At 46.3% G+C, this 13,009-nt stretch overlaps 1 pseudogene; it reads right to left on the bottom strand.

Annotated features, from left to right (window-relative positions):
- Nucleotides 1-3,138: 3,138 nt before the first annotated feature.
- On the bottom strand, nucleotides 3,139-4,024 carry LOC119341600 (annotated as a pseudogene).
- Between the last annotated feature and the right edge of the window lie 8,985 nt (nucleotides 4,025-13,009).

Here is a 13,009-nt window from a genome sequence, read left to right as displayed (position 1 = left end):
CATGTTCTGCATTGCGACAATAATATGTGACACATTCTATTATCGTGTGGACTTTCAAGGGACTTATTATTTTTGTGTTTATGGTTATCTGAATCTGGTGACTGCCGCCCCTAACTAGTCTGTCTGAAAGTGAAAGCTAGGTACGCTTTATGTAGTGATCCATCGTGACCTCTGATTTTTCTGCCCTGCGCTAGTCACGACCAAGGACCTGTTTTTGTTCTGTATACAGTTTTAGGGGGAATACAATACATTATAAAATCACCGATGATCGCTACTTCTGTGTAAGCAAATCTCTGAATTTTCTGCACCGTGTTCAGCTAGATTCTAATACAACCCTCCTGATTTTACTGCCCTTTGACCGTGATGACCAAGTACCCGTTTTCTTCTGCATCCAGAGGGTCCAAGATGCTAGTGTTTGCCTAACTTGTTTGACAGACTTCTTATCATCACATCCGTGTACACCCACGTTGAATTTTATGCCGTCAGAAATCCCTCTTACGTCCAGACTCTTGAGGGCGGTGCTCTGCGTTGTCTCTGCAAGTAGGCGCGCACAAGGTTTGTCCTGTACTATTATTCTAATATCTATTCTCCCAATGCGTCAAATAAGTACCCGGCGCCGGTGCGTCCACACGGCTCCTGATTTAGTTTGGATATTTGCTAAAGTATTGTCCCAATGGATTTGACCAGGGATCTTACCATACTAATATTATCACAACGCTCCACAAATAAATTTACGCTTATGTATTTGTAAGTATCTTTTTCCCATGCATCCTTAAAATATCAACATGATTTGGTAGATTATTTATGAGTTTTGTTTCGATACATCCCCTAAAAAAGTTTACAAAAAGATTAGATTGTCCTGATATCTTATTTGACGCATTGGGAGAATAGATATTAGAATATGTTGGTCGTGAATGTATGAAAATAGTCTTTTTAAGTAACCTTGAGATTTGGGCAAACTTTTTTTTTTTGAATGTTGGAAGGAGACATGCATGTTGATACTTTATCCCTTAGCTTACTCTTCGGAACGCTTACTATTCAGAATCTTACAAATTCCTCTCTGGACTGAGGCGATAGACGACTTTGTAGCTTGGCATCATACCAGATCAGGAACCTACTCGGCTCGGTCAGCTTACCATGTCGAGTTACACCATCAGTTCGGGCATCAGATGAGTAGGGCGGACGGACAAGACAATGTGCACATAAACCCCACATGGAAAAACCTCTGGCAACTTCAATTACCAGGCAAGATTAAACACTTCGGGTGGAAGGTCCTTAAAGGTGTGCTTGGGTGTAGCCGGACGGCACATCCCAGTCTTACCCCAATGCTCAAGGTGCAGAATTGGGCATGAAGACATCCAACGAGTAAAGTCTGTCTTGAACCTTGAACTCATACATCGGATGGGAAATGAACCATGACCTCTCAATCCCTGAAATCGATACCCTGTATTCAGTGATCCCGGTCAATCATAACCTTGCCAGAGTAAAATCTTGTTTGTTGTATCCGGAAGTGGAGAATCCGGCCGGATTACTCTCACTGACTATGTGGTCCCACGTGTAATATTCATCTACTTCCCTTGTCTCTCTCTCACACAAATTCACTTCAGATCCACTCACTCTGTCTTCAGGCGGCGGCTTACAAAGGAGATGCTTGGCACGGCGACTCCTTGTCCCGATCACGACCCAGCCGTCGAAGCGCGGGAGCAAGAGCTCGGACCTCCCGTGTTCGTCTCCGATGAGCTGCTGCACAACGGCCTACTCCTGTTAGTTCTGCTGCTCTGGCGCTTGGGAGGCTGACCTTCTCGATGTCGTCGCATGTTGCCACACGAAGGCTTCCCGCTCTTAATCATCGCACTTTCCTCCATGTCTTTTCTCACATTGCTTACTAGTGTGGTGTCAACGGCTGCTAGTGCTACCCCTGCCTGACGACGACGACAAAGCAACCATGCAGCCCGGCGAGAACACCACAGGCCCGTCCCGGACTAGAGAATGCGGGCACGCTGACGCGAGCCGGCGAATTCTTTCCGAGGATCACACATGTACAAAACTTAACGCAGTTAGTTTGCAAACTGACCAGACACAGCAAGATGCGCAAATTCAGGGCTGATCAAAGTCCTCTATGGAGCAAGTACGGCGAGGCTAGCTAGCAACCGAAGCTAGCTGATTGATTTCTCAAACACGCCACCCCTTGGCAAACGCGTGCTGCCTCGACGTCCCGACGTCCATGGGGCAAAAGTACGCATGCCGGGGAGAGCACCATCCTCATAGTTGCGGCAGAGAGAGGTTCAGGCATCACGACTGACGACGCCATGGATCCAGCCGACGCCAAAACGGTGTGGTTGCAGCCTGTGGTTTTCGTATTGCAGGAGTCAACATTGGCGCAAGCTCCTCTGTCAAGTTTAACAAGCCGCTCGGGAACACGCATATAGCAACAGGAGGACGTATGGCAGCTAAAGCGGAAAATTTTGGGGAAGATGGATATGACATGTGGGCCAGGGATGTCAGTGAGAGTAGCTTGTGATCTCGGTTGGGATCGGCCTTTTCTCAGTGTACCAAACAGGTCTAGGGTCAAAATTGATCGGGATCAATGAATACGGGGTATCAACTTCAGGGATTTAGAGTTCAGGGTTCTTTTCCGACGTGCTCTACTAGTTCAAGGTTTGAAATAGACTTTACTCACATCCAACATACCCTGTTCAGTTGTAAGCATGCAGAGGAGGTTTGGAAAGAAATTGGACTGAATGATACTATACAGCAGGCAGTAGCTCAGGATCGTTCTGGTTCTGTTACATTGGAAATCTTGTTGAAAAAACAGGCGAAGACTAGACGATCTACCTACTGCTGAATTAATCTTGATTGCTATGTGATACATCCGGTTTCTAAAGGAAAAAAATATACACTCACCATACTGTACGGTTGTTTCAATTCGGGTTTTATCAAATAATTTTATTCGAGCAGCAGCACCGAATCACCCTATCAGTAAGGAAGTTCATACTTGGAAGAAATCGAAGGAAGCCCATCCAATTGTTTATTCTTCGGGTTTTTTCACCTTGTAATTACTATGATTGTCTTTTTTCGATGTGGATTTTGGCAGTTTCTTGCTCGACGGTAACGATTTACTCCTCCTCAGGGAAATAATTTGGTCACATGATTACAATGTTCTTTCTCTCGCAAAAATAATATGACAATATTCTTTTTTCACGCTGCCGAAATTATCCTGATGTGACAATCTCTCAAAAATGATCTGACATGCATGATTGCAGTACTCATTAATTCCTTGTCAAACCAAAGAGCTAGTGTATATTCCTTAAGGATTAGGCCTGAATTGATTTACATGCCGCACCAAATGGCCGGCGGCCTGGGGAACGGGAAAGCAGGGCATGCGTGTGTCCGGCCGTCCTACCAGCACTGGTCCGTCTCCCGCGTCCTCTGCCGGAATGCAGGCCCCGCCGTCCCAGCCCGCCGCACCATCATCGCCGCGGCGCGGCCGGCCACGTCCCGGTCGTAGCGCGCGCTCGTCGGGGTCGGCCAGCGTGGCGTAGGCCGCGCGCAGCCAGACGAACCCCTCGCCGTCGACTCCTCCGACGGCGTCCGGGTGCACCTCCCTCCCCAGGCGCCGGTACGCTGCCTTGATCTCCGCGCTGCTGGCCCACGAGCCCACCCCGAGCACCTCGTAGTGCGTCCTCCCCGCCGGTGCCGCCATCGTCGCAGAAGCCCGCGCCACCACGCGCCACCGTGATCCGGAGACGCGACCTGGGAGTGGCATGGTCACGGCAGCAAACGCAGCCATCGATGACCGTCGTCTGTTCTTGATCCAAAGCAGAGTAGTACTGTGCTGCTCTGTTGTCCGTCGTCGTCGAGGGGAGCCGGAGCGGAGACGCCGGTGGATTTATAGGGGCTCCGGACTGGGGGTGGTGCTGATCGTACACCCGGCCCTGGATCTTATCTCCGCAAAGAGATTTGATTTTCATCCAGAGAAGAAGAAGAGATTATGTGTGAGCTCCTGCTGCTGAGTAAGCCACTAGTGGCTTCTCATAGTGCCGTCGTGGCCCGGTTGCCGCTCCACCTCCTCTTCTCTTCCCCAACAGTGCGGAAAGCGACTCTCGATCATTAATAACTAGAAGATACCCCGCGCGTTGCGGTGGGAATTTGTAGAAAGCGACTATAATGCGCACGGAAAATATTAAGCAGAAGCAATCTCTAGAAGATAATATCATTATAGAAAATATTTTGGTTCAAGATCACAAACATTAGGACCTCAAAATACATGACTTGTTATTTTTTACTGACCACACAAAACGTAATATAGTTTTCCATTTTGCGAGTAGAAACTACCAACTACCTAAGCATAACCATGTCATTCATGGAATGCACAAATCAGATGCTAAAGTTCTTTCATAGCAGCAATGTTTCAGTTCACCAACTATGAGGAACTAAGGTGCAATCATACATAGTGATGCTCCACGGGTGTAGTAATGCAAGATTGTTCTATAATGTGAGTTACTTCTGCAATACTATGTTGTCATTATCAAAATTAATGGGGTGATTTAAGAGAGCTGTCAGGAGAGGAAAAGGTATTTACATTAATCCTGTGACAATGTCTAAAGGCATATAAAAGTGCTCAGACAGATTTTGGCATTGAACCAATGGTGTGACTCAAAATGAAGATTGTTATTCTGAAGAAAATATCAAACTTGTATAATCTGGATTACGCATAACACCTGTAGGTGCACAAATGACCGAAGGTGCTCCAGTGTAGAAACATCTGGCGAAACAACATTGTATGGGAAAAAAATGAATCCAGTAAGAGTGCATAACAACAGATCATACAAAAGGGTTAGTGTATAGTTAGCCTTTTCGGTTACCTCACTGGAAAGAAGGTATAGTCTCCAATCCAGCACTGCTAGTTCCTTGCTGCAAGTCAATTAGGAAGTTATAAAGATAATCCCCTTCATAATCCCTGGAAGTATTTAAAGAACCAAAATTGAATTCTGGCATGCATCCAATATACTGGCAAAAGAAGAAAATTTACGCTTTCCTTTGCATGCAAATACATGAACATATGAGCAAAAAGGTCAGAAAACCTGACCCTCTTTCAGTGAAGCATAAAATCAGTACATGTAATATTGGGTTGTAACCGTAGCACTGGCCGGGGCACTCACGCTCAGTGTCACCGAGTAGGCGTCCCCGGCGCCGGCGTCCGCGTCGTGCAGGTCGTAGTGCGCGAGCACGTACTGGTTCGTGAGCACCACCACGAGGGTGCCTTTCTTGGGAGCGCACCGTCCGGGCCACACGACCCGCTGCCCGCACGACCGAGCCGTTCACGTCCTCCGCTCGATCGCCTCTCTCGACTGCCGCCATCGTCCCCCACCTCTCGAACCCCTACCTCCGTCGCCGGCCTTCTCTGGTTGCCATGGCAACCAGAGCAGATCCGTAGGGCAAACCCACCGCAAACCACACCCCAACCCTCCCCACCCCCAGCCCCCACTCCAACCCAGCCCTTTAGAGACGATCAACTAAAATCAGGTGAAAATCTCCCTATCTCATCCTTCTCATCCTTCAGGCTAAAAATCTCCCCGATCTTGTACTGGATCCATGCTATAGGGGGGTGGCAACACCAGTAGTTCCGAGATCCAGTAGTTTTGTGATCTACGTGTTGAGATCAGCTTAAGTTCCTAGTTTAATTGACGCAGGTAGTTGCGTATGAAATGGATGAGTATGAATCCCTAAAAAGGACAGGAAGGACAATTTTTGGAATGAAGGGGTTGGGAAAAATTAATTGTCACTTGTGTATAACGACAGTTGCCACCTTTCGTTGTCAGTAGCTGCCACCTATTTTGACCTGTTGCTTGACATCCCTATATTCTATGTGCAAGCAGCAGAAGAATACAATTCTTGTGGATTGTTGATGCCTTCTTGTTCATGCAGTGATTGAGAGCACATCGGAAAGAAGCGAGACATGGAAAGAATGAATCACGAAGATGGCGCTGATGCTTGGGGTTCTCAAAGGCCGGAAACGCCCCCTTGGGATGCATCAAAGTACAGTCAACTCATCTCTGTGGGGCCGTTGCTGCCACTACTAGAACAGTATGCAGGCGTAGGTATGATGCGTGATAACAAAAGAAGAGAACAGTTGCCATCTTCGCAACGATGAAGATGACATTCTACTTATGTCGTACACTCTCATTTTTTCGCAGGTTCTTATGAACAAAACACTCTTAGGGGGCCCCCGTGGCAAGTTCAGTCACAAGGCGCTAACACTGATAAATGTGCGGGCAGCCAACTTCAACTAGCTAGTATGGCTAATCAAGGTAATGCAAAACGAAAAAGAGCACATACTGCTGTGGACATGAAAAATGAACATGCAAAAAAAACTGGCAAAATGACTCACGAGTTATCACGGGTGAAAATGCAGAGCGTTCATGCAGCACGTGGCTTCAGGCAGCTCCCATGTACCTGCCATCGACGTCATACACAGGTGAGTTCATAAAAAAGTGAAGTTGCGGATGCTCAATTAGCAGAAGGAGCATAGTTGACATCTACAATTGCCATGACTGGACATCTACAATTGCCATGAATTAAAAACTACACTTGTCATCCCTGGGCAAATGTTGTTGCCATCCATAGACACCTGCAGTTGCCATGGAGGAACAACTGCGGTTGCCATGCCATGGCAACTGCAGTTGCCATGAAGGAACAACTGCGGTTGCCATACCGATGCAACTACAGTTGCCATGCCAGTAAAACTGCAGTTGCCACATCAGGGGCAACTGCAGATGCCGTGCTAGCACAAACTGCATTTGCCATGAATTGACCAACCACTACTATGGTTGCAGGTTATTGCGCTGGTGGTAATCCGGCAAACGTCTCGTGGCAAGCTTCACAAACTGCAGGTGGAGCATGTCATTTTGGTGTCACAGACCACACAAGATGGTCAAATGCAGCACAACAAGGCAAGGAGAAAAACTGAACCACAAAAACAGCACTACATTTGTTATTTGTAGTTATTTGTAGGCAAAACAGTAGTTGCCATGTTTGTTGAACAGTAGCTGCCATGACCGGATAGTTACAGCTGCCATACATGTCCATGCGCAGCCTCACGGCTTGCTGTTTGAAATGATGTCATGCCAACTCACTCGAAGATGGTGTGATCCGTTGCGATACACATGTTATTCAAACAAAAATCTTACTCTCGTACCTGTTTTTTCTATTACAGGGCCTACAACTGCAGTGAACAGCGGCACGGGGACATCTACTGCGGGGAGCTCTGAGCACACTGAAGACGCATTCCACCAGCCAGCAGACAATCATGCCGCAAAGAATTTCGAGTCAGAGTCGGGAATGGCAATCATTCCAGCAATGCCGACAAGCACCCCTTTGAACACAAGCACTGCCAACATTCAAGTAGATGGAACTACCGCCGATGCTGAAGTGAATGATGAAACTGACGACGACGCACAAGGGGATGAAGATGGTGGGCAATCAGAGATCATGGTACCTCAGCCACCGTACGTTGGGCAGAGATTTGAATCATTCGAAGAAGCAAAGGAATTCTACCAGACATATGCAAAGTTCCATGGATTTGCGGTCAACGCCGAATACCATAGAAAAATTAAGAAAACTAACGAATACAGCAGAGGTGAGATGAGGTGCCACAAGGCACGGAGGAACAAGAAGGGGAAAAGTGTTGCGCCTGTCATTCCGGAACGAAAGAGAGGTATCATTCTCAAGACTGAATGCCCTGTCCGGTGTAAGCTGAACGTAGATGGTACACAGTGGGTGGTCACTGAATATTTTGACAAGCACAACCACCAACTCATAAAGAAGTTCGACCTGGTAAAATTTCTGACCGCCCACAGAGGGTTCACCCCCGTCGAAAGGCAATTCGTAAAGCTGCTACATGATAGTAACGTCGGTCCATCAAGAATGGTACAGATACTATCTCTCATCCACAGCAAAAAGGGGAAACTGAGTAGCATGCCGTACATACCAGCTGACGTCCCAAACCTACAGGCCAAGTACCATAGAGAGAGCAAGTTGGCAGACATAGATGCCACAATTGCCTACTTCGATGAGAAAGCGAAAGAAGATCCAGATTTCTTCTACAGGATAAGGTTGGACGATGAGGACCGTGTCAGGAACATGTACTGGGTGGATGGTGATGCAAGGAGAGCCTACAAACATTTCCGAGATTGCATTTCATTCGACGCGACGTACCTCACCAATATGTACAAGATGCCATGCGCTTCATTCATAGGAATAATAACCATAATCAGTCGTTGCAGTTTGGCTGCGGGCTCGTCCGGAACGAAGACACGGATGGGTATGTTTGGCTGTTCAAGACCTTCTTGAAGTGCATGGATGGACTTGCTCCGATGAACATAATAACAGACCAAGATTTTAGCATGCATGCAGGCATAGAGGAGGTCTTTCCGTTGGCAGTGCACAGGCACTGCAGGTGGCACATTATAAAGAAGGCTGAGGAGACGCTAGGACCGTTCTTTGCTGACCGTCCAGAGCTGCACAAGGCATTCGAGCTGTGCGTGGACCACAGCTTGACGGTGGAGGAGTTTGAAAGGAGCTGGATGGCCATGATTGAAACACATCAAGTCCAAGACAATGAGACGCTTGCTAGCCTATGGGAGAAGCGAATGTACTGGGTGCCAGCCTACTTCATGCAGTGCTTCTTTCCATTTCTGCAGACTACGCAGCGCAGCGAGGGGTTCAATGCTGTTTTGAAGCGGCACGTCAGCCCTGGCAACTCATTGCTACAGTTTGCCAAGCAGTACATAGCTTTGCAACAAAAAATTCTGGGATCTGAGCTACAGCAAGAAGCGACCACAACACTAAAGCAGCCAAAATTGCTAACGTATTTACCGATGGAGAGGCAAATGAGCAAGATATACACCAACAAGATCTTTAACAAGTAAGTCAGTTGCGTTACAGTCTTATTTGCAGAAAAAGCACATAGGCAGTAGGTGCCTTATAGAGTGCAATGCAGTTTCCATGATATGCAGTTGCCATGTTAAATGAAATACTGTTTGCCATGCTTACTCAGCTGCAGTTACCATGTTCAATGAAAATTCTGTTTTGCCATGCTTACTCGGGTGCATTTTCCTTGTTGAATGAAGTGCAGTTGCCATGTTTAATGCACTGTGCTTCCATTGGGCATGTTGGCATGCAAGTGCCAATGTCAACTGGAAAAATGTTATATTGGCGACACATATGCTGAAATGCAGTTGCCATGTTTAATAAAGTGAATCTGCCATGTTTGTTGAAATGCAACTGCCATGTTTAGCCAACTGTAGATGCCATGTTTAAATAAAAGGGCAGTTGCCATGTTTTATGCAATGTGCTTCCATTGGGGAATGTTGGTGTGGAAAATAACGATGTTCAGTTGAAAATGTACTACAATTGCCATGTCTCGTGTGCTCCAGTTGCCATGTCTAGTGTACTGCATTTGCCATGTCTAGTGTACTGCATTTGCCATGTCTAATGTACTGCATTTGCCATGTTCAACGTACTATATTTGCCATGTTCAATGAACTATGTTTGCCATGTTCAATCAAAAATGTATTTCTATTTACATGACAACATAAGGTGGTACAAGAAAAAAGCACGATAGTTTAACAGAAAACACACAAAACTTGTAGATTCCAGGAAGAAATAAAGCGTTCCAGCATGTTCACGGCTTTCCAGGTGGACGGACATACGTTCAAAGTGTGTTCTATTTTGGGCATGTCAGATTCAGAACCTGAAGACCCGGACAAAGGAAGGAACTACTTCGTCAAAGCCTCGATAGGCGAAGGCGAGTACTACTGCCAATGCTGCAAGTTCGAACGGGACGGCATTGTGTGTTGTCACATACTAAAAGTAATGGACATGAACGCTGTGACACGGATGCCCCGCCATTTCATAAGGCGGCGATGGACTTGGGACGCTGACGACGCGTTGGCGCCACAGACAACACACGCAGTTCTGGATGTGCATGACGAGAGACCTGAGTCAACCATGGAAGCCGTGAGGCACGTTGTGCTGACAAAGAACTATGCGGAGCTAATTGATGAAGCGTGCAAGAGTGATGAGACAGCGAGAGTCGCGGAAAAACACATGAAGGCACTGAAAAGAGAGCTTGATGAGATCAAGAAGAGGAAAGCTGAGGAAGCCTTAGACCGGTTCCCCCGCACATCAAGTGTGCCTTCATCCACGGGGCCATCATCTGAAAACTCGAAAATAGGATCTGGAACAGCAAGCACGCAGACCCAGGTCAGGAACCCACCCCGTTCCATCACAAAGGGTCGTCCAAGAGAGATAAGGTACAAGTCGGGATTAGAGATTCAAGCAAAACACAAGAAAACGAAGAAAGGGGGGGGCAATCCATGAGCAAAAATTGGGGCGACGTGACATGGTCCATGTGGACATTTTGTTTTGTACCCTAGATGATGAGAATTTTTTTTTAAGATTGCGAGAATGACTCTTGAGGGGCATCGGAAGTGGAAGGAAAATTCATTGAGTGGATAAATGCAGTTGCCATGTTATGGGTACTTAATCTGCCATGTTATGTGTAGTTAATCTGCCATGTTATGTGTGGTTACTCTGCCATGCTATTTTATACTAAATATGCCACGCTATTTTATACTAAATATGCCATGCTATTTTATACTAAATATGTCATGCTAGTTGTACTGCATCTGCCATTTCAGTTGTACTGGATCTGCCATGTTAGTTGTACTGTATCTGCTATGTTAATTATGCTGGATCTGCCATGTTGTTTGTACTGTATCTGCCATGTTAGCTGTACTGAAAATATGCCATGGTATTTGTAATGACTCTGCATGGCATATACTTCCATGACAATACGATACGGTTTAGAGACACATAGTGTATTGTGTGCAATGTATAGGAAACAAGTTGGAAAAGGCGTAACGTGCATAAACCTCAGCAAAGGTTGTGGCTACATGATCAAACCTACCATGCTAGCCGGTGAAGTTAGTGATGAAATAGAAGAAGCAAGACATCCAAATGAACAACGACAATGACGTTCGCTAACCATGTCTGATGAACTACATTTGCCATGTTTTAAAACATCGTGACGCATTGGAAACAGCAAGCGGGTGATACAAACGATGAAACCACATCAATAATGATAAACATAAAAAACATATCTGCTGTCACGCCTAAGTAGGTTCACATCCACACATATATTACAGAAACTATTCAAATGTCGCTCACACACCACCACTACATAGTAGCCTACGCGGGGTTGCAGTCATAACATAGCACACGAACATAGTTTTTGACGAGAACAAAAGAGATAGTACCTTACATTCCTCGACAACAGAATGTAAGGTATGCGTCCGGTGTGTATCGCCGCGTGATCACTTGTACCTCTTGATGACTTTCTTGACAGCTTCCTCCACAAACTCGCGTGCTCCGGACCGCTTTTTGAAATCTTCATTCGTCAACCAGTTCCATGTGTGGATTTTCTGGAGCTCAACGACCGTTGCAGCTGTGATAGCGGGGACAATTCTGCCTTCCCACTTTGCAAAGTATTCCAGCGCGTGAAAGCCATAGTCCGTCCTGCACGAGAAAAAGAGTAAGGTGAACACGCAAAAAGGACAGACGTAGCAAAAGATAGACTTCAATTCAGATGTGGCAACAAAAGAGGGGTTGGATTGATGTAAATGGCACATGAAGGAGGGGGTTAACAAATTACATGTTCCCTTGCTTCGCAGTCGCCACATACTCAGTCGGGAAATGCCTGATCTGGACCTTTGAATGTTCGTAGTGACGGTTCCATGTCTCTTTGAGGTTGTTGATGAAGAATTCGGCATGCGTAGTAAGGTCTACATCAGCTTCCGAACGGATTGAATCAAGCACCTCAAAATGTTGGTTCTTCAGGTCAAGACAGATGGCATAGTGGTGACCGCACTTGTCTTGTTGGTCATGTGGTGCAAGCTCCTGGAACATGGGGAACATGACCTGCATTTAAAAGTGAAGAAATGAGAAGCAGAGTTCACATAAAGAACAACAGAGGGACAAAAAAAATTAGAATCACGTAGAATGTTTGGTTATGGGTGGGGGTAGTTGAAAGAAAGTTGCCGTCCATGTACGAACAAAATGTGCCGTGTATTTTACTATCAAGTTGCCACATAGTTTGCACGAGATGCAAAAATCAAGATGACAGTGTGCACGGCAGCTGTTGCCAGATGAAAACATCTGCCACATAAACACAAGTGCAGATGATGGCAAAAAACCACACCATGTGAAAAAACAGTGCAGAAAGGGGAGGAGTACTCACATATTTCTTCAGTGTGAGCTTGAATTCACCCTGTTGAGCAAAATTCTTCCTCGGGATTTTGTGGTGGAAGTCACCATCCCATATTTTGCAGGTCACACTATAATGCATGATTATCTTGCCGGCACACACATCCATATGATTGTTGATGTAGTCGATCCCGCATGCAACTACATTCGTCGATATTTTATCGTTTGGCCTCACGGACTCGGCAAGATCACCCGGTCGAGGTACGTCGCTCCGCCTTGAATGACTTTGGTTCTGTCCAAATATGAGCTGTATGAAAACGATATAACATGGAAGGATCATGCCTACTAAGTAAAAAATATATGAAAGAACTAAAATGTAAGCGGATCGTGTATAGGAAGTACGAAGAGGATGAATGGTAAAAAAGAAGCAAAGCAAAATGAGAGATTATGGGGTGTGGTCATTTACGCTTTCAGCTCCTTCATGTGCTTGCTTCTGGCCCTCGCATTTCCAAACCGCTTGACGATATCGTACAGCTGGGTCTGTTCCTTAGTGGCCCTGAATTCGGGCTTGTAGTCTTCCGCGGGAGGTGGGTGAACTACCCTCTGCTGCCTCACAGAACTAGGAGTGGCACTCCTAATGGTATCCTCAGATACCGTATCTGTAGGCACGTTGGAACTTGATTGCCCTTGCCCTCGTGAGGACCTCCTATGCAATGCCGCCTCCTCGATCATGCGGTAAGCT

The sequence above is a fragment of the Triticum dicoccoides genome, chromosome 7B (assembly GCF_002162155.2).
Source record: "Triticum dicoccoides isolate Atlit2015 ecotype Zavitan chromosome 7B, WEW_v2.0, whole genome shotgun sequence".
Taxonomy (NCBI): Eukaryota; Viridiplantae; Streptophyta; class Magnoliopsida; order Poales; family Poaceae; genus Triticum; species Triticum dicoccoides.
The sequence above is the reverse complement of the archived record's forward strand: the minus strand, read 5'-3'. Positions and strand labels throughout refer to the sequence as shown.